Raw genomic sequence first — 22,955 nt, 5'->3', positions numbered from 1 at the left:
CCCTTCTTCCCTCTTTACCTCCCTTCCTTCCTTCATTTCTTTTCTAAATTTCACTCTTGTCGCCCAGGCTGAAGTACAATGGCACACTCTCAGCTCACTGCAACCTCCGTCTCCCAGATTCCAGTGATTCTTGTGCCTCAGCCTCCTGAGTAGCTGTGATTACAAGCATGCACCACCAGCCCTGGCTAATTTTTTTGCATTTTTAGTAGAGACAGGATTGCACCAAGTTGGCCAGGCTGGTCTTGAACTCCTGACCTCAGGTAATCCATCTGCCTTGGCCTGCCAATGTGCTGGGATTACAGGCAGGAGCTACCATACCTGGCCTTTTCTCTTCTTTCATTTCCCTGGGGATATTAGTCTATTATTCCTGTAGGCCTTTTCCCCTACCTGAAGAAACTAGGGTGTCTAACAATACTGGTGACAGAGACTGAAACAAAGGAGTATCTTGACCCCATCCCGTAGGCACATGTGATTACTGAGCCCCTCCAGACTTCATGGCATGCCCAGCCCCAGGTTTCTGTGTATCCCAGAATGATCCCCTCTGGAAATAGAAAAAGAAGGAAGGAGAGGAGAAGAAAGGGAAGAAGACATATTTGTATCAGTTCATGCATAATCAGCTTGCTTTCCTGTAGCATCTTGCTGGTAAGGGTTAAGAGTGTACTTGGACTTAATTTTTCTTTTAAGCATTGCTTCCCTTTGTGGGCATAGTAAAGATAGATATGATTAAGATTACATGGTGAATTGGGCCATTGATTCCTAGCCACTGGTTGTCCAGGCAGTTGTAAGCAGGCAAGTAAATTTCATGCAGAAATGAGCTCCACTGTTTTTTTATAATCTAGGATTATGCTAACACTTTTATATGTTATAGAATAAAATCATAATTAAAATAAAAAAACCCCAAAGAAGTGACTCCAATGGGAAGACACATGCCTTGGCTCTGCCGTTAATGAGTGTTGTCATTTTTGGCATATTCTTGAACTTTTTGGGGACTCAGTTTCCTAGTTTTTAAAGTGAGAGAAAAAAAAGTTGTCATTTCTAAAATATCTTTAAGTTCTAATATTCTGTGATTTATAGGAACCATGCAAATAATGGAGGCTCTCAAAGCTTAAAAGTATAGTATTACAATGAATTTTATGTGCTTTTCTGTTATTTTGAATTTTATTAGACTTTGGTTCTGGATATTAAAGCAGAGTTGAATATTTTTCAATTAGCTCTGTAGGTAGTACTGAACACATTCAATTCAGGAAGAGAAAAGCTAAAATCTTGTAATGGGGGGAAAAAGAAGTGTTCTTCAGTTTTCTTAGACATTAAATGGCTCATTCAAAGCAACATTTTGATAAATTGTGTAAATGAGAGAAGAACATATGGATTAAATTTTCCTTGAAATACATACGCATTTAAAAATTAAGAAGAAAAAGTGCTTGGCAAAGCCCATTTGGGGTTCTGCCAAATGGAAAACATTTTAAAAATAGTTGGAAATGTAGTTTTATCTTGAAATGCTACCATATTCACCGATCTTTATTGATTATATATTTTTAAATTTCTTACTCTCCTTATATTTATTTTTATAGTTTGTTTTTAATGCTCTGGGGGCTTGTTCAATTATAGTACCTTTTTTTTTAAACAGAAAGTACAGTCCATCAGTCACTGAAGAGCACATCAGTGTATCTGTCTCTCCCTGTGAGAGTCCTGTTACTTGGACTTCTGTAGAGGTTGCAGTTTGATCTTTTGTGTAGTAATGACCGGCATGAATTCATATCAATACAATGAAAAATTCTAAAGAACATTTTGTACTACAGAAATAAAGAGATCTTGTCTTTGAAGATGTGGAATGTGGCAAATAACTTTCCAGTAAATCATTCTATTTTAGCAGAGAGGTTTTGAAGGAAGATAAGCCCTGAGTTTCCTGATTATATATAATTCAAACACAGATATTCAAAAGTCTTAGAGATAACATTCTTCCGGATGTATAGAAGAGTTTACTTTGTCTATAGATTTCATTGTACAACTTAAAGAAGAGAAGAATTATTTTCTCAAAATCTCAAAAATCATATTTCTGCAATTTTCTCGAAATCTCAGAACCGCATCTAATATCTGATCAAATTGGCAACACTTTCTAGTTCTAAGTGTCCAGTTCATCTGGAAAGAACTTGGTGCAATTTGTATAATTACTTTAAAGCTATCTGCAAAACAAACTGTGGAAGTGACGTCTCTTCTGATGAATGTACAGATTCAGGTCACTAGAACATAATCCTGAAACTGACATTCTAGGTGAGTAGGTGAGATTTGTCTCCCCTATTGCTTCTTCTTCCTTTTTTTTTTTTTTTTTTTTTTGAGACAGGGTTTCACTCTGTCACCCAGGCTGGAGTGTAGTTGCGCAATCACGGCTCACTGCTGTCTTGACCTCCTGGGCTCAGGTGATCCTCCCACCTCAGCCACCCAAGTCACTGGGAATACAGTTATGTGCCACTATAGCCAGCTAATTTTTGTAGAGATGGGTTTTCACCATATTTCCCAGCCTGTCTCCCTCCCTTTTTGTAATTGAATCCTTTTGAACAGAATGCTGTTTTGTTATGACAATTATGAATGAAGAGTTTTTTTTGGTGTTAAAATCTCGAACCCTACTAGATGGTACCTTAAGGGTTAGTATTCTACTAAGGATATGTCCAAGGAAAAATAAGACTGGTTTGCACAAGATGGTAACAATATCTTATCTTTTGAGGCTAATCTTTAAAACCCAAGAATATGTTTTAATTGTTAGATTGTCCTTTTTCTTCCATAGCATGAAAATATTATATGTTATATTGTTAATAATTTTTCATTGAATTCTTTATGATTTAAATAAAAATCATTCTCATTGGGCTTATATGTTTTACCCACACAAAATTGTGAATAGAATTTGTATAGTTTCATGAACTCTAAATTTAAAAATATAGGGAATTTTCTATAACAACTCAGTAGCAGAAAGAGAAGTGAAAACGTAGATGACACTTTGGAACTTTTCATATGCTGGGTTTTGTGTTTAAAGGCCATTCTATTAAATTACTTTCTTTATATTTTAAATATATTAAATATAAAGGAAGTAATTTTATCTATTTTAAATATAAATATAAATATTTAAAATAGATAAAATTAAATATTTAAAGTAATTTTTAAATGCTTTATTTACTTGGGGAATGTTATAAATACTGTAAAATGTTTACTCTCCAGACACTTTAAATATACATTTTTTCTGTTCCTTACTGTATTTGAAAGTAGTAGCATTTATTGCATAAGTCTGAAAGAGAAATGAATGTAATTATTTTATTGATGGTATTATGGGAAGTTATTTCAGTTCATTAATAAAGGAAGCTCGGTACTTAAATGCCTTCCTCAAGTGTAAGGGGTTAATTTATCATTGGCAAGTTAGATTTGAGTATGTCACAGTGGTTTGGAGAATTAGATTATTGTCATAGTTTCTCAGTTACCATTAGAAGTTACTTTTTAAAAAAACAACTTTATCAAGGTATAATTTACATGAAAAATGCACCAATTTAAGTATATATTTAGATGAGTTTGACAAATGCGTACATCTGGGGAACTACCATCACCACAATCAGTATATAAAACATACGCATCACCCAGAAAGTTACCTCATGTTCCTTTGCAGTCAATCCCCTCCCCTAGACCCAAGTAAAACACTACTCTACTTTATGCCACAATAGATTAGTTTTGCCTGTCGTAGAATTTGATATAAATTCAATTACAAAGTATGTACTCTTTTGTTTCTGACTTCTTTCACACAGCATCATGTTTTGAGATTCATTTGTGTTGCATGTATCAGTAGGTTATATTTAGGCTGTTCACAACTTTTGGTTATTATTAATAAAGCTCCTATGAACATTTATGTACTGGTCTTCGTAAGAACATAGGTTTCATTTTTGGTAAGTACCTAAAAGTGAAATTGATGGTTCTATGATAAGTGTATATTCAACTTTATAATAAACTGTCAAATTGTTTGTCTAAAGTGATTGCATCATTTTTTATTCTCACTGACACTTGCTGACACTTGATATTATTATTCTTGTCAAAGTAAGCAAAGCAAGTAAAAAGCTGAAGAATCTAAAAAACCAACAACTCTTCTTGTATCTGTAAGAGGAGTGAGGACATTGGGAAAACTTCAAAATTGGAAAGACCAACAAAGAATCACAATTTACTAGAATAGACACCCACAAACAGAAACCTCCACAGTCTATTCTTAGTAACAAGGCCTGCCCTCAGGAGAAACTATTTCATCAGATCCTAATCTGCTGGGGTTTAACCGGACTCTTCCCCACCAAGGGGAAGAGAAATGCACAACTCGTTTGCCACTTTTTCTACCCACCCTGTCTCACAGGGAGAGGGGAGAAAACTGAGAAGCATTAGTAAAGCTCATAGTTCAGGGGCACAGGCTCCCTAAAAGACAGAACTAATCACAGGAATATAGAAAACCCCTTCACCTTACTACCACATCATTAAAGGCCTGTTTACCCTGTACATCATTTTACCCCATGTATCGTGTCTACCTTTTAAAAGAAAAATTACAAGGCATCCAAAAAGGCAATAAGTATGATTTGAAAAGACTGACAACCATCAGAACCAGAGTTACATACGTCAGAAATGTTGACATGTAACCAGGAATTAAAACAAATAATTACTAGTATCCTAAGAGCTTTAATGGATAAAGGAGACAACATGCAAGAACAAATGGATAATGTAAGCAGAGAGATGGAGATTCTAAGAAAGAATAAAAAGATGTACTAGAGATAGAAAAGATACTATAACCAAAATGATAAATGCCTTTCATGGGTTTATTAGTAGACTGGATATTCCTGAGAAAAGAATCTGTGAGTTTGAAGATATATGACAACAGAAACTCCCCAAATAGAAAAGCAAAAGAGAAAAGAGACTGAAAAAGCAGAACAGAATATCCAAGAACTGTAGACAACTAAAAAAGGTATACCGTTTGTGTAACGCAAATACCAGATGGAGAAGAAAGAGAAAAGGAACAGAAAAAATATTTGAAGTAATAATGACTGAGAATTTTCTTAAATTAATGTCAGATGCCAAACCATAGATCCAGGAATCTCAGAGAACACTAAGCAGGATAATTGCCAAATGAAATCTGCGCATTTTATATTCGAATTTCAGAGCATCAAAGAGTTTTAAAATTTTTTGAAAGAAGCCAAGTAGTAAAAACACCTTACCTAGAGAGGAGCAAAGGTAAGAATTGTATCCATCTCCTCAAAAAGTATACAAGCAAGAAGAGAGTGGAGTGAAACATCTAAAGAGTTAAAGAAAAAAACCATCAATGCTGAATTTTGCACCCTATAAAATTATTCCCAAAACCGAAAGAAAAATCAATAATTTCTCAGCAAAACAAAAATAAGGACATATGTTACAAGTATACCTGCCTTGCAAGAAATGTTAAGAAAAGTTCTTTAGAGAGAAGAAAAATTATATAGGTCAGAAACTCCAATTGACATAAAGGAAGGAACAGGGTGGGGCAATGCAAAGTGAAAGTAAACTAAAAACTTTTATTTCACTTATTTTTAATTAATGTAACACAACAATGTGTTCAAAATAGTATCAACAATGTATTCAGTTTTATAGATATAAATATAGATGTGTTTATGTATAAGTGAAATGAATGACAACAATGAGGCAAGGGAGAAAGGGAAATTGAAAATATCCTGTTATTACAAAGAACTTGTGACAGAGCAAGACTCTGTTTCAAAAAACAAAAAGAAAAAAAAAAGCTGCACTCTGGTGACGCTGTATAGTGTTTTTTTAACGTGGGCTTAGATTCGTTGTGGATATATATTGCACCCTTTAAGGCAACCACTAAAAGAGAAAAGAAGAAGCATCACAAAGCATGACTAACGTGCTAAGAAAGGAGAGAAGATGGAATTATATAAAATAATAAATAAAAACAAAAAGCAGAAAAACTATGGAAACAAAAATAACAAACAAAAATGGCAACAGATAGAAAATAGTAAAAATACAGTAAATATTAATCCAACTATATTAATAATCACTTTGTGTCAATAATCTAAATAAATCAATTAAATGGCAGAGATTGGCAGAGTAGATTAAAAAAGACCCAACTATACATTGCCTGCAAGAATTCTGCTTTAAATACAAAGACATATAAGATTAAAAGTAAAAAAAGGAAGATAGATATACCATGTTAATACTAATTTAAAAAGTAAAAGTAGCTATATTAATTTCAGACAGAGCAGACTTCAGAGCAAGGAAAGTCATCGGGGATAAGAGGAGCATTATATAATAATAAAGAGGTCAGTTCTCCAAGGAGATACAAAAACTTTAACATATATGACAACAGATTGTCAAAATATGTGAGATAAAAACTGATAGAACTGCAAGGAAAAATAGACAAATTCACTCTATACTTACAGACTTTAACACTCTGTCAGAAATGAACAGATCCAGCAGGCAGAAAAATCAATAAGGACATAGTTTAACTCAACAGCACCATTAGTCAACTGTATATAATTGACATCTATATACTACTACATCCAACAGCAGTTTACACATTTTTCTTAAATTCACATGGAACATTTATGAAGATAGACTAAATTCCGAGCTACTGAAAACACACCTTAAGAAACTTAAAATTATAGAAATTACAAAATGTCTGCCCTCAGACCACAGTGGAATTAAACTAGAAATTGATAACTAAAAGGTAGCTGGGAAATCCCAAAATATTTGGAAATTAAACAACATGTTTCTAAATAACACATCTTCAAAGAAAAAATGTCAACAGAAGTTCAAAAATATTTTAAACTAAACGAAAATGAAAATACAACTTATCAAAATTTGGGGAATGAAGTGAAAGCAATGCTTAGAGGGAAATTTATAAATTGAAAGCATATATTAGAAAAAGAAAAGATCCAATAATCTAAGTCTCCACCTTAGGAAACAGGAAAAAAAGATAAAATTAAATCCAAAGTAAGCAGAAATAGTAAACAATTAGTGCAGAAATCAATGAAATTTAAAACCAGGAAATCATCAGAGAAAACCAGCAAAGCCAGAAGAAAAGTACTGGAAGCTGGTTTTTTGCTGTTGTTGTTTTTAAAGATCAATACAATTGATAAGTCTCTATCCAGGCTAAGAGAAAAAGAAGGAAGACACAAATGTTTATATCAAAAATGAAAGAGGAAACATCATTACAGACCCCATAGATGTTAAAATAATAACTAAATGATAATAAATAAATATCATTTATTTATTAAACTCTGTACCCACAAAATTGATAACCTAGATGAAATAGACCCATTTTTTTTTGAAAGACACAAGTTTCCAAAACCCAAACACGAAGACATAGACAATCTAAATAGGTCTATAGCTATTAAAGAAATTAAATCAATAATTAATAATATTCCAAAAAAGAAATGACCCATCTGTCATGAACCTACCATGACAGATGGGTTCACTGGTGAATTCTACCAAATATTTAAGAAATAAATTACAGCAATTTTCTGCAATCTCTTTGTAAGGATAGAAATGGAGGGAATACTCATTCTAGAGGCCAGCATTACCCTATGATAAAAATGACACAGACATTACAAGAAAGGAAAACTGCAGACCAATACCTCTCATAAATTTATAAATGCAAAACTGTTCAATAAAATATTAGGAAATTGAATCCAATAATTAAAAAAAATATATATATATACAACATGACTAAGTGGAATGTATCACATGTATGCAAGGCTGATTTAACATTTGAAAACCAATTAATCTATCACATCAACAAGTAAAAGAAAAAAATCATATCATCATATTAACAGGTGCAGAAAAAGCATTTAATAAAAATCTTATCCCACCCATTGTAAAAATTCTCAACCAACTAGGAATAAAGTGGGAATTTCCCCAACTTGGTAAAGAATAGCTACACAAACCTATATGTAACATGATACTTAATGGTGACTAAGATTGGGAATAAGGCAAGCATGTCCTCTTCCATCAATTCTTTTTGATGTTGTACTGGTAGTTCTTGCTAATGCAATTAAACAAGAAAACGAAATAAATGTTATAGAGATTGGGATTAAAGAAGTATAATTTTCTTTGTTTGAAGATAACATGATTTCTTACATAAAAAATCTGAGAGTCAGCAACAACATAAAACTCCTGGAAATAATAAACAATTAGAGCAAGCTTGCAAAATACGAAGTTAATATACAAAAGTCAATTGCTTTCTTATATACCAGCAATGAACAAGAGGAATCTGAAATTAAAAACACATTGCCATTTATATCAGCACTCCACAAAATGAAATAGGTATAAATCTAACAAAATATGTATAAGATTTATATGAAAACTTTAAACTCTGATAAAAGATACTAAAAAAAAAACCTTTAAAAATGAAGAGATATTTTCAATATTATCAATATATCAGTTCTTTTCAACTTGGTCTATAGGTTTAATGCAATCCCAGTCAAAATCTCAGCAAGTCATTTTGTGAATATCAGCAAACTGATTCTAAAGTTGATATGGAGATGCAAAAGACCCAAACAGTCAACTCAATATTGAAGGAGAAGAACAAAGTTTAAGGACTGACACTACCCGATTTCAAGACTTACTATACAGCTCTAGTGTTCCAGATAGTGTGGGGTTGAAAAAAACAGACAAATAGACAAATGGACAAAAACTGAGAGTCTAGAAATGGCTGAAAATTCCTTAAATTTAGGGAGAGAAATGGACATCTAGATTTATATGGTGCAAAAATCCCCAAAGAGTTTGAACCAGAAAAGGAATACACTGAGACGTGGTATAATTAAGTTGTTAAAAAGGCAAAGATAGAGAAAATTTTGAAATCAGGAAGAAAAAATTGATTCATGAGGTACAAGAAATTTTGAAGTCAGGAAGAAAAAATTGATCGCCAGATACCATAAGACCATCAGACAATTTCTGAGCTGAAACTTTGCAGGCCAGGACAGAGTGGAATGATACGTTCTAAGTGCTGAAATGGGGGCAAAAAAATTCAACCAGAATGCTTTATCTGGCAAAGTTGTTCTTCAGAAATGAAAGAGAGATAAAGACTTTACCAAAAAAACAAACAAACAAACAAACAAACAAACAAAAAACTGGAGGCATTCAATACCACTAGACTTGACTTACAAAAAATAATAAAGATGCCAGGTACAGTGGCTCATGCCTGTAGCCCCAGCACATTGGGAGTCTGAGGTGGGAGGATTACTTGAGCTGGGAAGTTTGAGGCTACAATGAGTTGTGATCATGCCACTGCACTTCACATTGGAAACAGAGTGAGACTCTGTCTCAAAAATAATAGGAAAAAAATTGACCAGGTGTGGTGGCTCATGCCTTTAATCCCAGCACTTTGGGAGGTCGGTGCGGGCGAATCACTTAAGGTCAGGAATTTGAGACTAACCTAGCCAATATAGTGAAACCCTATCTCTACTGAAAAAAAAAAAAAAAAAAAAAGCCAGGCAGATGCCTGTAATCCCCAGCTACTCAGAGACTGAGGCAGGAGAATCACTTGATCCTGGGAGGTGGAGGTTGCAGTGAGCTGAGATTGTGCCACTGCACTCCAGCCTGGGTAACAGAGTGAGACTGTCTCTCAAAAAAAAAAAAAAAAAAAAAGGAAAAAATAATAAAGGAAGTGCTTCAAACTGAAAAGAAAAGGATGCTAATTAAAAATGTAAAAACATGAATATACAAAACTCATAAGCAAAAAAAGTATAGTTCAGAATTCTGTAATATTATAATTGTGGTGCATAAATTTCTAGTAAAAGAGTTAAAAGACAAATGTATTTTTGAAACTATGCAATAATTTGTTCATGGATGCACAATATTTAAAAATTTACGTTGTAACATCAATAGTTGAAATGTGTGTGAAAGGGAAGTAAATTTATATATGCAATTGAAGTTGTTATCACCCTAAAATGGGTTGTTATAAGTATAATGTTTTCTGTAGCCTCATGGTAGCCACAATGGAAAAACCTGTAGTAGATACACAAAAGAGTCAGAGAAAGAAATCAAAGCCTGTCACCACAAAAATTAATCAACTTATAAGGGAAAACAGCAAGAGAGAATGAAAGGAACAAAGGAATTACAAAACAGTCAGAGAACAGTTAACAAAATGGCAATAGCAAATTCTTACCAATCAATAATTACTTTATATATAAATAAAATTCTTCAATGAAAAGACAAAGAGTAGCTAAATGGATGAAAAAAAAACCAAGATCAAATATCTGTTGGAGAGAGACTCACTCTAGCTTGAAGAACATGCATAGGCTGAAAGGTGAAAAAAAAAAATATTCCATGCAAATGGTAACCAAAAGAAAGCAGAGGTGGTTATACTTACATTAGAAAAAATAACCGTTACATCAAAGACTGTCACAAGAGATAATAGATCATCATATAATGTTAAATGTGTCAACTCATCAAGAGTATATAACAATTATAACTTTCTGCACTAAACGTAAGAGCACTTAACTATATAAAACAAATATTTATAGAACTGAAGGGAGAAATCAACAGCAATATAGTAATAGTAGAATACTTTAATATGCCGCTCTCAACAATGGATAGATCAACCACATAGGAAAATCTATAAGCAAGCAGTGGATTTGGACATGATTGTAAATAAATGGACCTAGCAGACAGATATAGGACATTTTATCCAACAGCAACAGAGTATACCTTTTTTCTCAAGTGCTTATGGGACATTATTTAGGATAAATGATATGTTTCAAGAAGACTGAAATCATATCAAGCCTATTTTCTGACTACAAGGATGGGAAACTGGAAATCAGTAAAAAGAGAAAAATTAGAAAATTCACAAATTCATGAAAATTAAGCAACATGATCCTGAACAACCAATAGATCAAAAAGAAATCAAAAGGGAAATTAAAACTATTATGAGATAAACAAAATTGAAAACACAAGCTAAAGTATATGGCTACAGCAAAAGCAGCTATAAAAGGAAAGTTTATGGCTATAAATGCCTGCATTAAAAAAGAAAGATATCAAATAAATAACTACACCTTAAGGGACTAGAAAAACAAGAAGAAACAAAGCCCAATGTTAGCAGAAAAAAGAAAATAATAGAGATTAGTGCTAAAATAAATAAAAACAGAAAAGCAATGAAAAAGATTAGTGAAACTAAGAGTTAGTTTTAACAAAAATAAACAAAATTGATACACATTTAGCTGGACTAATCACAAAAGGGATGATTCAAATAAATAAAAAGAACAAATGAAAAAGGAGACATTACAAATGATACCACAGAAATACAAAAAAGACCACTATGAACAACTGTATACCAATGAATTGTATAACCTAGAAGAAATAGATAAATTCTTAGAAACATATGATCTATGGAATAGAATCATAAGAATCATGAAAAAAATAGCCTGAACAGACCAATAACAAATAAGAAGATTGAACTGGTAATCAAAAACTTCCCAACAGAGAAAAGTTCAGGAGCATATGGCTTCACTGGTGAATTCTACCAAAATTTAAGGAATACTTAATGCCAGTTGTTCTTAAAGTATCATAAATAAAACTGAAGAGGAGGAAACACTTCAAACCTCATTTTATGAGGCCAGCATTACACCCATACCAAAGGTAGATAAAGACATTATGAGAAAAGCAAAGTACAGGTCAATATCCTTGGTGAACAAAGATGCAAAAATTTTTGAAAAAATACTAGCAAACCAAATTCAACAGTACATTAGAAGAATCATGCACCACGATTAAGTGAGATTTATCCCTATAATGCAAGGATGCTTCAACATACACAAATCTATAAATGTGATACACCATATTAAAAAAGTGATGGATAAAAAGCGTGATTATCTCAATACATGAGAAACAACATTGATAATATTCAACACCTTTTTATGATAACAACTCTCAATAAATTGGTATAAAAACAATGCACCTTAACATAAAAAGGCCCTACATGTCAAACCGATAGATAATATTACATATGCAACTATGAACAACTGAAAGTGTTTCCTTTAAGATCAAGAATAGTACAAGAGTGCTCACTCTCATCAATTCTATTTGACATGGTACTGGAAGTTCTGGCCAGAGAAATTAGGCAAGGAAAAGAAATAAAAGGCATCCAAATTAGAAAAGAAGTGAAATTATTCTGTTTACAGATAACATGACTTTATATAGGAAATCGTAAAGACTATACCAAACAACTTCAATATCTAAAACTAAAATTAATAAATTCAGTAAAGCCTCCGGATACAAAATCAATATACAAAAATCAATTGCATTTATATATATTAATGACAAAAATATCTGAAAAAGATACAAGGAAAAGAATTCCATTTATAACAGCGTCAAAATATAACATATTTAGGAATAAATTTAATTAAGGAAGTGAGAGATATCTACACACTAAAAACTATAATATATTAATGAAAGAAATTGAAGAAGGCACAATTAAATGGAAAGATATTCCATGTTCACAGGTTGGAATAATTAGTATTGTTTAAATGCCCATACTACCCAAAGTTATCTATAGATTTAATAGAATCCCTATCAAAATTTCAATGGCTTTTTTTTTTTTTTGCAGAAAAAAGCAATTTTAGAGTTCATATTAAAGTTCATATGGAATCATGAAAGACCCTAAATAAACAGAGCTATTTCAAGAAGGAAGAACAAGACTAGAGCATCATTACACTTCTTGGTTTCAAACTGTATTACAAAGCTATAATAATAAAAGCAATATCTTACTGGCATAAAATCAGACACTAAAAACAATCAAAATAAATTTATTCCATATTTATCCTGGAATAAATCCTATCCATAGGCCAATGGAATAATAGCCCAGAAATAAACCTATGCATATATGGTCAACTAATACTTGATACAGGTATCGAGAATAAGGGGAAAGGATGGTCTTTTCAACAAATGGTGGTGTGTTGAGAAAGCTGGAATGCCTACATATAAAAAAATGAAATTGGACCCCTATCTAATAACACTCACAAAAATTAACTCAAAATAGATTAAAAACTTAAACATAAGACCTGCAGCTATAAAATTCATAGACAAAAACATAGGAGAAAAGCTTCTTGACATTGGTCTTAGCAATGATTTTTTGGATATGATACCAAAAGCATACATAGGCAACAAAAGTAAAAATAAGTGAAAATACATCAAACTAAAAGTTTCTGCACAGCAAAGAAACAATTAAAAAGGACAACTATAAAATCAAAGAAAATATCTGCACACCATGTATCTGGTAAGGGGTTAATATCCAAAATACATAAAGAACTTATACAACTCAGTAGCAAAAAAAGCAAAACAAAACAACAACAATACAAATTGCCAATAGGTATATGAAAAGGTGCTCAATATCACAAACCAAAACCGCAATGAGGTATTACTTCACATCTACTAATATGGCTACTATAAAAAAGACAAGCGAGGCCGGGCGCGGTGGCTCAAGCCTGTAATCCCAGCACTTTGGGAAGCCGAGGCGGGTGGATCACAAGGTCAAGAGATCGAGACCATCTCGATCAACATGGTGAAACCCCGTCTCTACTAAAAATACAAAAAAATTAGCTGGGCATGGTGGCGTGTGCCTGTAATCCCAGCTACTTGGGGCAGGAGCATTGCCTGAATCCAGGAGGCGGAGGTTGCGGTGGGTCACGCCATTGCACTCCAGCGTGGGTAACAAGAGCGAAACTCCGTCTCAAAAAAAAAAGACAAGCGATACAAGTGCTGATGAAGATATAGAGAAAAGAGAACCTTGTGCAGTGTTGATGGGAATGTGACTTGGTATAGCCATTATGAAAACAGTCTAGAGGTTTCTCAAAAAATAAGAGAACTACCATATGAACAAGCAATCCCACTCATGGAAATATATCCAAAGAAAATGAAATTAGTATGTCAGGCATAGATATCTGCACTCCCATGTTCACTGCAGAACTCTTCACAACACTCAAGACATGGAAACAACCAAGTGTCTGTTGAGAGATGAATTAATTTTATACATACATGATGAAATATTACTTAGTTATAAAAAGGAATAAAATCCTATCATTTGGGGGAAATGAGAAGATGTTGGTCAAAGGGTACAAACGTTCAGTTATAAGATGAATAAATTTTGGAGATCTGATGTGCTGCAGGTGACTATAGTTAACAATAGTGTATTGTATACTTGAAAATTTCTGAGTGCTGTAGATTTCAAGTGTTGTCACTACACAAACAAATCATAATTCTGTGAAGTAATAGATGTGTTAAATAACCTGATTATGGTAATTATCTTACATCATATGTGTATGTCAAATCATCACATTATATAATTTAAATATATACAATTTTATTAGTAAATTACATCTCAATAAAGCTAAGTTAAAAAAAAAAATAGAACAAAACTGGCTACTCCCAAACTAGCACACACCACAACCTATGCTAGAGCAAATTAGGTACCTCTGCAGCCAGGTGATGCTATCTTGCAATAGAGACCTTTGGCTTTTTCTGGATACCATAGTTTACCAGTAGATGTGATGATGGGTTGTCCTTTCCAGCCAGGTCACAAACAGCCACACTTAATATTCCTCAAATACAGCAAGTGCATTTTTTAGCTTCAAGTCTTGTTCATGCCATTTCCTCCCTATCAAGGATAGCTTTATATCAGTCAGAATCCTGGCAGCAGGATCACTACATAATTTTCAGGGCCCACTGAAAGAAGAAAATGTAGGGCCTCTTGTTCAAATATATTAAGAATTCCAAGACTGTTACAGCAGAGCATTAAACCAAGCATGGGGCCTTTCTGAGCATGGAGTTCCATGTGACTGCACAGGAAACAGCACATTCATCTGGATTTTTGAAGTGACTTTTAAGTTAAAGGACAATTTACAGAGATATGTACAGAGCTGAGGAATCGGTAATGCATATTGAAGCACCAAGACAGTAGGTAGCAACAGCAGCAAACTTTTGCCACCCCAGGCCTGAAGGGACATTGGAAAATAAGGAGTGGCCAGAACCTCATTAAGAGCTAAGGCAATAAATAGCCACCCCAAAAAAGATGTAGCTATGTAGAAGCAAAACTGCCAGAATTATGGCAACACGCAGAGGAAATGGGAAAAATAATAACCTGTTATCTCTTCCTTTCCACCTTCAATGTCCAGGTGGTACCTATTATTTGCTGAATGCAACCAGGAGCCAGAGGCCAAGAAAACCCCTGGGTAGTATGGTTTCTGGACAGCCTCATGGGTACTGGAAGAGAATAAAGAAAAGTGGAGAATGAATCTGGTAGCAAACATTTTAACCAGCACAATTTTTAGCTGTTTTGCCTGTTTATACATTTTCTATTCTTCAGCTTCAGCTACTTGTTAGAATTATCTGGGGAGCTTTAAAAACTTTTATCACCTAGGTTCCATCCTAGAGATTATGGTTTAAATGACCAGAATGGGTACAGCTTGGACATCAGGATGTTTCAAGTCTTCCCAGGTGTTTCCCAGGAAAAGCCCTAGGAGCCCTGTGGGTCTGCTAGCAAGCCATTTTTGCCTGGCTTTACAGGGGTCCTTTGGGAGAGTGGCAAGAGGTGATGGGAAAAGGCCACAGGGAGAAGGAAATCTCCAGCAGGACTTTGTAACACTTTGAACAGATTGAGAAGCCTCCTGGCCAGAACTTGGTGAGGGCATGAATCCAGTGTGCAGACTCTATAGGCAGAGGAAGAAGGAAAGCCATATTTGCTTTTACAGCTGGGAGGTGGGTAGCCTGGGGCTAGTTCTCAGCCCTGCTCACCCACTGCCTGGAAATAGATTTGGTGCTGTTAGGGGAAGTATGGTGGGAGTGAGACTGGCCTTTCAGATTGTGTGGGAGCTGGGTGAGGCCTGTGACTGCTTTCCCCCACTTTCCTAATAACATCCATGACACAGTAAAGACAGTCGCACTCCTCCTGGGATCATAACTCCATTGACCTGGGAACCTCACCCCCATCCCCAACAGTAACCACAGCAACATCTGCCCAAGGAAAGTCTGAGCTCAGAAATGTCTATCCCTATCCCTACCCAGTGGCCCTTCCCTACCCACCAAAGACAAAGGACGTATACTCAGGAGTTCTAAGGCCCTGCCCACCACCTGTTCCTCCTTATACTAATACAGCCGATGTTCTCTGGAAAGTGCCATCTCCTGGCAGGAGCCCAGGTGGAACAAAAATAGTGTATTAAACCACTAAAGCTAAGAACACTCACAGAGTCCATTTCACCCCACTGCCACTTCCATCAGAACAGGTGCTGTTATCCACGACTGAGAGACCCACAGACAGTTTACATCACAGGACTCTGTGCAGACAACCCCCAGTACTGGCCTGGAGCCTGGTAAACTTGTTGGGTGGCTAGATCTAAAAGTGAGAAAACAATCACTACAGCTCAGCTCTCAGAAAGACATATCCATAGGGAAAGGGGGAGAGTAACTACATTAAGGGAACCCCCGTGGGACAAAATAATCTGAACAACAGCCTTCAGCCTTAGACCTTCCCTCTGATAGAACCTACCCAAATGAGAAAAAAACCAGAAAGCCAACTCTGGTAATATGACAAAACAAGGTTCTTTAACACCCCTAAAAATCACACTCTCACCAGTAATGGACCCAAACCAAGAAGAAATCCCTGATTTACCTGAAAAAAAATTCAGGAGGTTAGTTTCTAAGCTAATCAGGGAGGGACCAGAGAAAGGTGAAGACCAATGCAAGGAAATCCAGAAAATGATACAAGAAGTGAAGGGAGACATTCAAGGAAATAGAATAAATAAAAAACATTCAAAATTTCAGAAAATATGGACATACTTATAAAAATGCAAAATGCTCTGGAAAGTCCTAGCAATAGAATTCAACAAGCAGAAAAAAGAAATTCAGAGCTTGAAGACAAGGTCTTCAAATTAGCCCAATCTAACAAAGACAAAGAGAAAAGAACAAGAAAATATGAACAAAGCTTCCAAGAAGTATGGGATGATGTTAAACAAACAAACCTAAGAATAATTCATGTTCCTGAGGAGGAAGAGAAATCTAAAGGTTTGGAAAACAGATTTGGGGGAATAATTGAGGAAAACTTCCCCAGTCTTGCTACAGACCTAGACAGCCAAATATAAGAAGCACAAAAACACCTGGGAAATTCATTGCAAAAAGATCACCACCTAGGCACATTGTCCTTAGGTTATATAAAGTTAAGACAAAGGAAAGAATCTTAAGAACTGCGAGGAAAAAGCATGAGGTGACCCATAAAGGAAAGCCTATAAGATTAACAGCAGATGTATCAGCAGACATCCTATAAGCTAGAAGGGATTGGGGCTCTATCTTCAGCCTCCTCAAACAAAACAATTATCAGCCAAGAATTTTGTATCCAGTGAAACTAAGCTTCATATATGAAGGAAAGATACAGTCTTTTTCAGACAAACCAATGCTTAGAGAATTCACCACTACCAAACCACCACTATAAGAACTACTAAAAGGGGCTCTAAACCTTGAAACAAATTCTGGAAACCCATCAAAACAGAACCTCTTTAAAGCATAAATCTCACAGGGCCTTAAAACAAAAATACAATTTAGAAAACAAAAACAAATAACAAAAAAACTAAGGTGTACAAGCAATGAATAGCTCAGTGAATGAAATGGTACCTCTCATCTCAATACTGACATTGAATGTAAATGGCCTAAATGCTCCACTTAAAAAACACAGAATTGCAGAATGAATAAGAATTCACTAACCATCTGCTACCTTCAGGAGACTCAACTAACACAGAAGGACTCACACAAACTTAACGTAAAGGCATGGAAAAAGACATTTCATGCAAATGGACACCTAAAGTGAGCAGGAGTAGCTATTCTTACATCAGACAAAACAAACTTTAAAGCAATAGCAGTTAAAATAGACAAAGAGGGATATTACATAATGATAAAAGGCCTTGTCCAAATGGAAAATATCACAATTCTAAACATATATGCACACAACACTGAAACTCCCAAATTTATAAAACAATTACTAACAGACCTAGGAAATGAGACAGACAGCAACACAATAATAGTGGGGGACTTCAATACTCTACTGACAGCACTAGACGGGTCATCAAGACAGAAGGTCAACAAAAGAAACAATGAATTTAAACTGTACCTTGAAACAAATGCAATTAACAGATATATACAGAATATTCCATCCAACAATCACAGAATATACATTCAGCACATGGAACTTTCTCCAAGATAGACCATATGATAAGCCACAATGCAAGCTTCAATAAATTTAAGAAAATTGAAATTATATCAAACACTCTCTCAGACCACAGAGGAATAAAACTGGAAATAAACCCCAAAAGGACTTCTAAAACCATGCAAATACATGGAGGTTAAATAACCTGCTCCTGAATGATCACTGGGTCAAAAATGAAATCAAGATGGAAATTTAAAAATTCTTTGAATGTTAATAGTGACACCACCTATCAAAATCTCTGGGACGCAGGAAAGGCGGTGCCAAGAGAAACGTTCATAGCCCTAAATGTCTACATCAAAAAGTTTGAAAGAACACAAACAGACAATCTAAGGTTATGCCTCAAAGAACTACCGAAACAAGAACAAACCAAATCCAAAGCCAGCAGAATAAAGGAAACAACCAAGATCAGAGAAGAGCTAAATGACATTGAAACAAACAAACAAACAAACAAAAAATACATAAAATGAATAGGTGGTTCTTCGAAAAGATAAATAAAATTGATAGACCGTTAGCAATATTAACCAAGAAAAAAAGAGAGAAAATCCAAATAAGCTCAATGAGAAATGAAATGGGAGCTACTACAACTGACACCACAGACATAGAAAAGATTATTCAAGGCTCCTATGAACACCTTTATGTGCATAAACTAGAAAACCTAAAAGAGATGGATAAATTATTGGAAAGATACAACTCTCCGAGCTTAAATCAGGAAGAATTAGATACCCCAAACATACCAATAACAAGCAGTGAGATTGAAATGATAATTTTAAAGTTACCACCACCAACAACAAAAAAGTCCAGGACCAGACAGATTCACAGTAGTATTCTACCAAACATTTAAAGAATTGATACCATTCCTATTGACACTATTCCACAAGATAGAGAAAGTAGGAACCCTTCGTAAATCATTCTATGAAGCCAGTATCATCCTAATACCAAAACCAGGAAAGGACATAACTGAAAAAGAAAACTATAGGCCAATATTCCTTATAAACATAGATGCTAAAATTCTTAACAAAATACTAGCTAACTGAATCCAACAACATATAAAAAAGATAATTTACCATGTTCAAGTGGGTTTTATACCAGGGTTGCAGGGATGGCTTAACGTACACAAGTCAATAAATGTGATACACCACATAAACAGAATTAAGAACAAAAATCACATGCTCATCTCAATAGATGCAGATAAAGCATTCAAAGAAATCCAGCATTTCTTTATGATTAAAACTCTCAGCAAATCAGCATACAAGGCACATACCTTAAAGCCATCTATGACAAACCCCCAGCCAACATAATACTGAATGAGGAAAACTTGAAAGCATTCCCTCTGAGAACTGGAACAAGATGAGGATGCCCATTCTTACCTCTCCTCTTAACAAAGTACTGGAAGTCCTTGCCAGATCAATCAGACAAGAGAAAGAAATAAAGGGCATCCAAATTGGTAAAAAGGAAGTCAAACTGTTGCTGTTTGCTAATGATATAATTATTTACCTAGAAAACCCTAAAGACTCCTTCAGAAAGCTGCTAGAACTGATAAAGGAATTCAGCAATTTCCAAATGCAAAATTAATTTAGACAAATCAGTAGCTCTTCTATACACCAACAGGAAGCAAGCTGAGAATCAAATCAAGAACTCAACCTCTTATACAGTAGCTGCAAAGTAAAAAAATAAATAAATAAATAAATTTCTTAAAAATATACCTAACCAAGGAGGTGAAAGACCTCTACAAAAAAACTACAAAATGCCTCTGAAATAAATTATAGATGACACAAACAAATGGAAACACATCCCATAATCATGGATAAGTAAAATCAATATTGTGAAAATGATCATACTGCCAAAAGCAATGTACAAATTCAATGCAATTCCCATCAAAATACCACCATCATTCTTCACAGAATTAGAAAAAAAGATTCTAAAATTCTTATGGAACCCACATAGCCAAAGCAAAACTAAACAAAAAGAACAAATCCAGAAGCATCACATTACCTAATTTCACACTATACTGTAAGGCCATAGTCACCAAAACAGCATGGTATTGGTATAAAAATAGGCACATAAGACCAATGGAACAGAATAGAGATCCCCAAAATAAATCCAAATATTTACAGCCTAGTAATCTTCAACAAAGCAAACAAAAATATAAAGTGAGGAAAGGACACCCTTTTTAACAAATGGTGGTAGTATAATTGGCAAGCCACATTTAGGAGAATGAAACTGGATCCTCAGCTCTCATTTTATACCAACATCAACTCAAGGTCTATTGAGGATTTAAATCTAAGACTTGAAACTGTAGAAATTCTAGGAGATAATGTTGGAAAAACCCTTCTAGACATTGGCCTAGGCAAGGATTTCATGACCAATAACCCAAAAGAAAATCCAGTAAAAAAAAAGATAAATTGCTGGGAGTTCATTAAAGAACTTTTGCATGTCAATAGGAACAGTCAGCAGAGTAGACAGACAGCCCACAAAGTAGGAAAAAAAACTTCACAATCTATGTATCAGACAAAGGACTAATATCCAGAATCTACAATGAATTCAAACAAATCAACAAGAAAAAAAAAAAACAACAATTCCATCAGAAAGTGGGCTAAGGACATGAATAGACAATTCTCAAAAAAGATATACAAATGGCCAACAAACATATGAAAAAATGCTCAACATCAGTAACGATCAGGGAAATTAAAATCCAAACCACAATGGGATACCACATTACTCCCGCAAGAATGGCCATAATCACAAAATCAAAAAACAGTAGATGTTGGTGGGGATGCAGTGAATAGGGAACACTTCTACACTGCTTGTGGGAATGTAAACTAGTACAATCACTATGGAAAACAGTGGGGAAGTTTTTTTAAATAAAAATAGAACTACCATTTAATCCAGCAATCCCACTACTGGGTATTTACCTAGAGGAAAAGAAATCGTTAAACAAAAAATAATAATTGCACATCCATATTTATAGCAGCACAATTCACAATTGCAAAAATGTGGAACCAACCCAAATGCTCATCAATCAACGAGTGGATAAAGGAACTGTGGTATGATGGAATACTACTCAGCCATAAAAAGGAATGGATTAATGGCATTTGCAGTAACCTGGATGAAACTCGAGATTATTATTCTAAGTGAAGTAACTCAGGAATGGAAAACCAAAAATCGTATGTTCTTAGTCATAAGTGGAGCTAAGCTATGAGAATGCAAAGGCATAAGAATGGCACAATGGACTTCGGGGACTCAAGGGGAAAAGGTGGGAAGGGAATGAAGGATAAAAGACTACAAATAGGGTGCAGTGTATACTGCTGGTGTGATGGTGCACTAAAATCTCACAAATTACCACTAATGAACTTAACTTATGAAAGCAAACACCACCTGTTCCCCAATAATCTATGGAAATAAAACAAATTAAAAACAAAAAAGTAAAGTAACTACATTAAATGAAAAAAAAAATAAGGCTGGGCACAGTGGCTCACACCTGTAATCCCAGCACTTTGGGAGGTTGAGGTGGGCAGATCACTTGAGGTCAGGAATTTGAGATCAGCCTGGCCAACATGGGAAATCCCATTTTTACTAAAAATACAAAAATAGCTTGGTGTAGTGGCAGGTGCCTATAATCTCAGCTACTTGGGAGGCTGACGGGGGTAAAATAACTTGAACCTGGGAGGTAGAGCAGTGAGTTGGGATCACTCCATTACACTCCAACCTGGGCAACAGAGCAAGACTCTGTCTCAGTAATAATAATAATAATAATAATGAAAGAAAGAAAAAAATAGGCGAGGTGAATAAATGAATGAGTGAATGAATGAAGTCTTTCTTTATTGACCTTTTGGGTTTTATACCTCCAGATAAACCCAGTTAATGTAGTCCCTAACCAAATTGTGGACACTTGTATAAACTGAACTACCATTTCATTCATTACACCTCCATCCCGCAAATCCAGTCAAAGCAGGTACACATGCAAACCCCCACGCAAGCAAACTGGGGCTATTAACACCAGCAAGTTAACTCCACAACCTTACTTCTAATTTGTAACATCTTCATGACATTTCCAAGGTACAAAGACAGGACTAGGTTTCCCTGCCTTGTAAAAATTTGAAAAATCTCTATCATTGAAATACTGACAGATGTTATGACTAAACCATCCCTTCCAATTTTTTTTTTAATTGGAGAACTAGTTTATATTCTTTTCTTTGGTATCTCTTTGCCAAAGCTTAAAACCCTAACATTCAGAAAGTTATTTTTGTATTTTTACCTAATGCTTTTTTTCCTGCATTTAAAGTCCATTTCTACTTATTATGGCTTTCATGGCTATGTGGAAAATTTGACCTGCACATAAGTACTTTATGTGTTTGAAACCTTACTGTATTAGAACAATCTGAAATTTTATTTGGCTGAAATAAATAAACCTTACAAAAATTAGTTTTTCGTTTCTTCCCTTTTCCTTATTGACAATTCCATCAAAATAATAAGGGGGGAAAATTGTACCTCAAGAGATAATTGAACAGAGAACAATAAACTGCCTAGGGTTTAGAAATAACAAGGGCATGTGTTAGGCTGCCCTATCAAGTATTGCTGGGAAAACATTATCTGGGAAGACTTTATGGGAAGAAGACAACTTCCAAATAAGGCTCAAGCTTATAATGGAAAAGTTAAATATGATGTTTTTAATAGTTGGCAGAGTACCCCAACACAATACATTACCATTTCAGACTTC

General features: G+C 34.6%; 1 protein-coding gene across 1 annotated transcript in view; it reads right to left on the bottom strand.

Annotated features, from left to right (window-relative positions):
• Positions 1-3,146: 3,146 nt before the first annotated feature.
• The window catches only part of LOC144576761 (uncharacterized), a 51,178-nt gene continuing 31,369 nt past the window's right edge, over positions 3,147-22,955 (bottom strand). Inside the window, exons 6-7 of the mRNA XM_078329027.1 lie at positions 14,461-14,644; positions 3,147-3,277 (exon numbers count right to left, since the gene is read on the bottom strand). The gene's annotated coding sequence lies outside the window, so the exon portion shown is untranslated. The remainder of the gene's footprint in view (positions 3,278-14,460; positions 14,645-22,955) is intronic.

The sequence above is a fragment of the Callithrix jacchus genome, chromosome 6 (assembly GCF_049354715.1).
Source record: "Callithrix jacchus isolate 240 chromosome 6, calJac240_pri, whole genome shotgun sequence".
NCBI classification, from domain to species: domain Eukaryota; kingdom Metazoa; phylum Chordata; class Mammalia; order Primates; family Cebidae; genus Callithrix; species Callithrix jacchus.
This window is presented reverse-complemented; position numbering and strand designations above follow the sequence as displayed.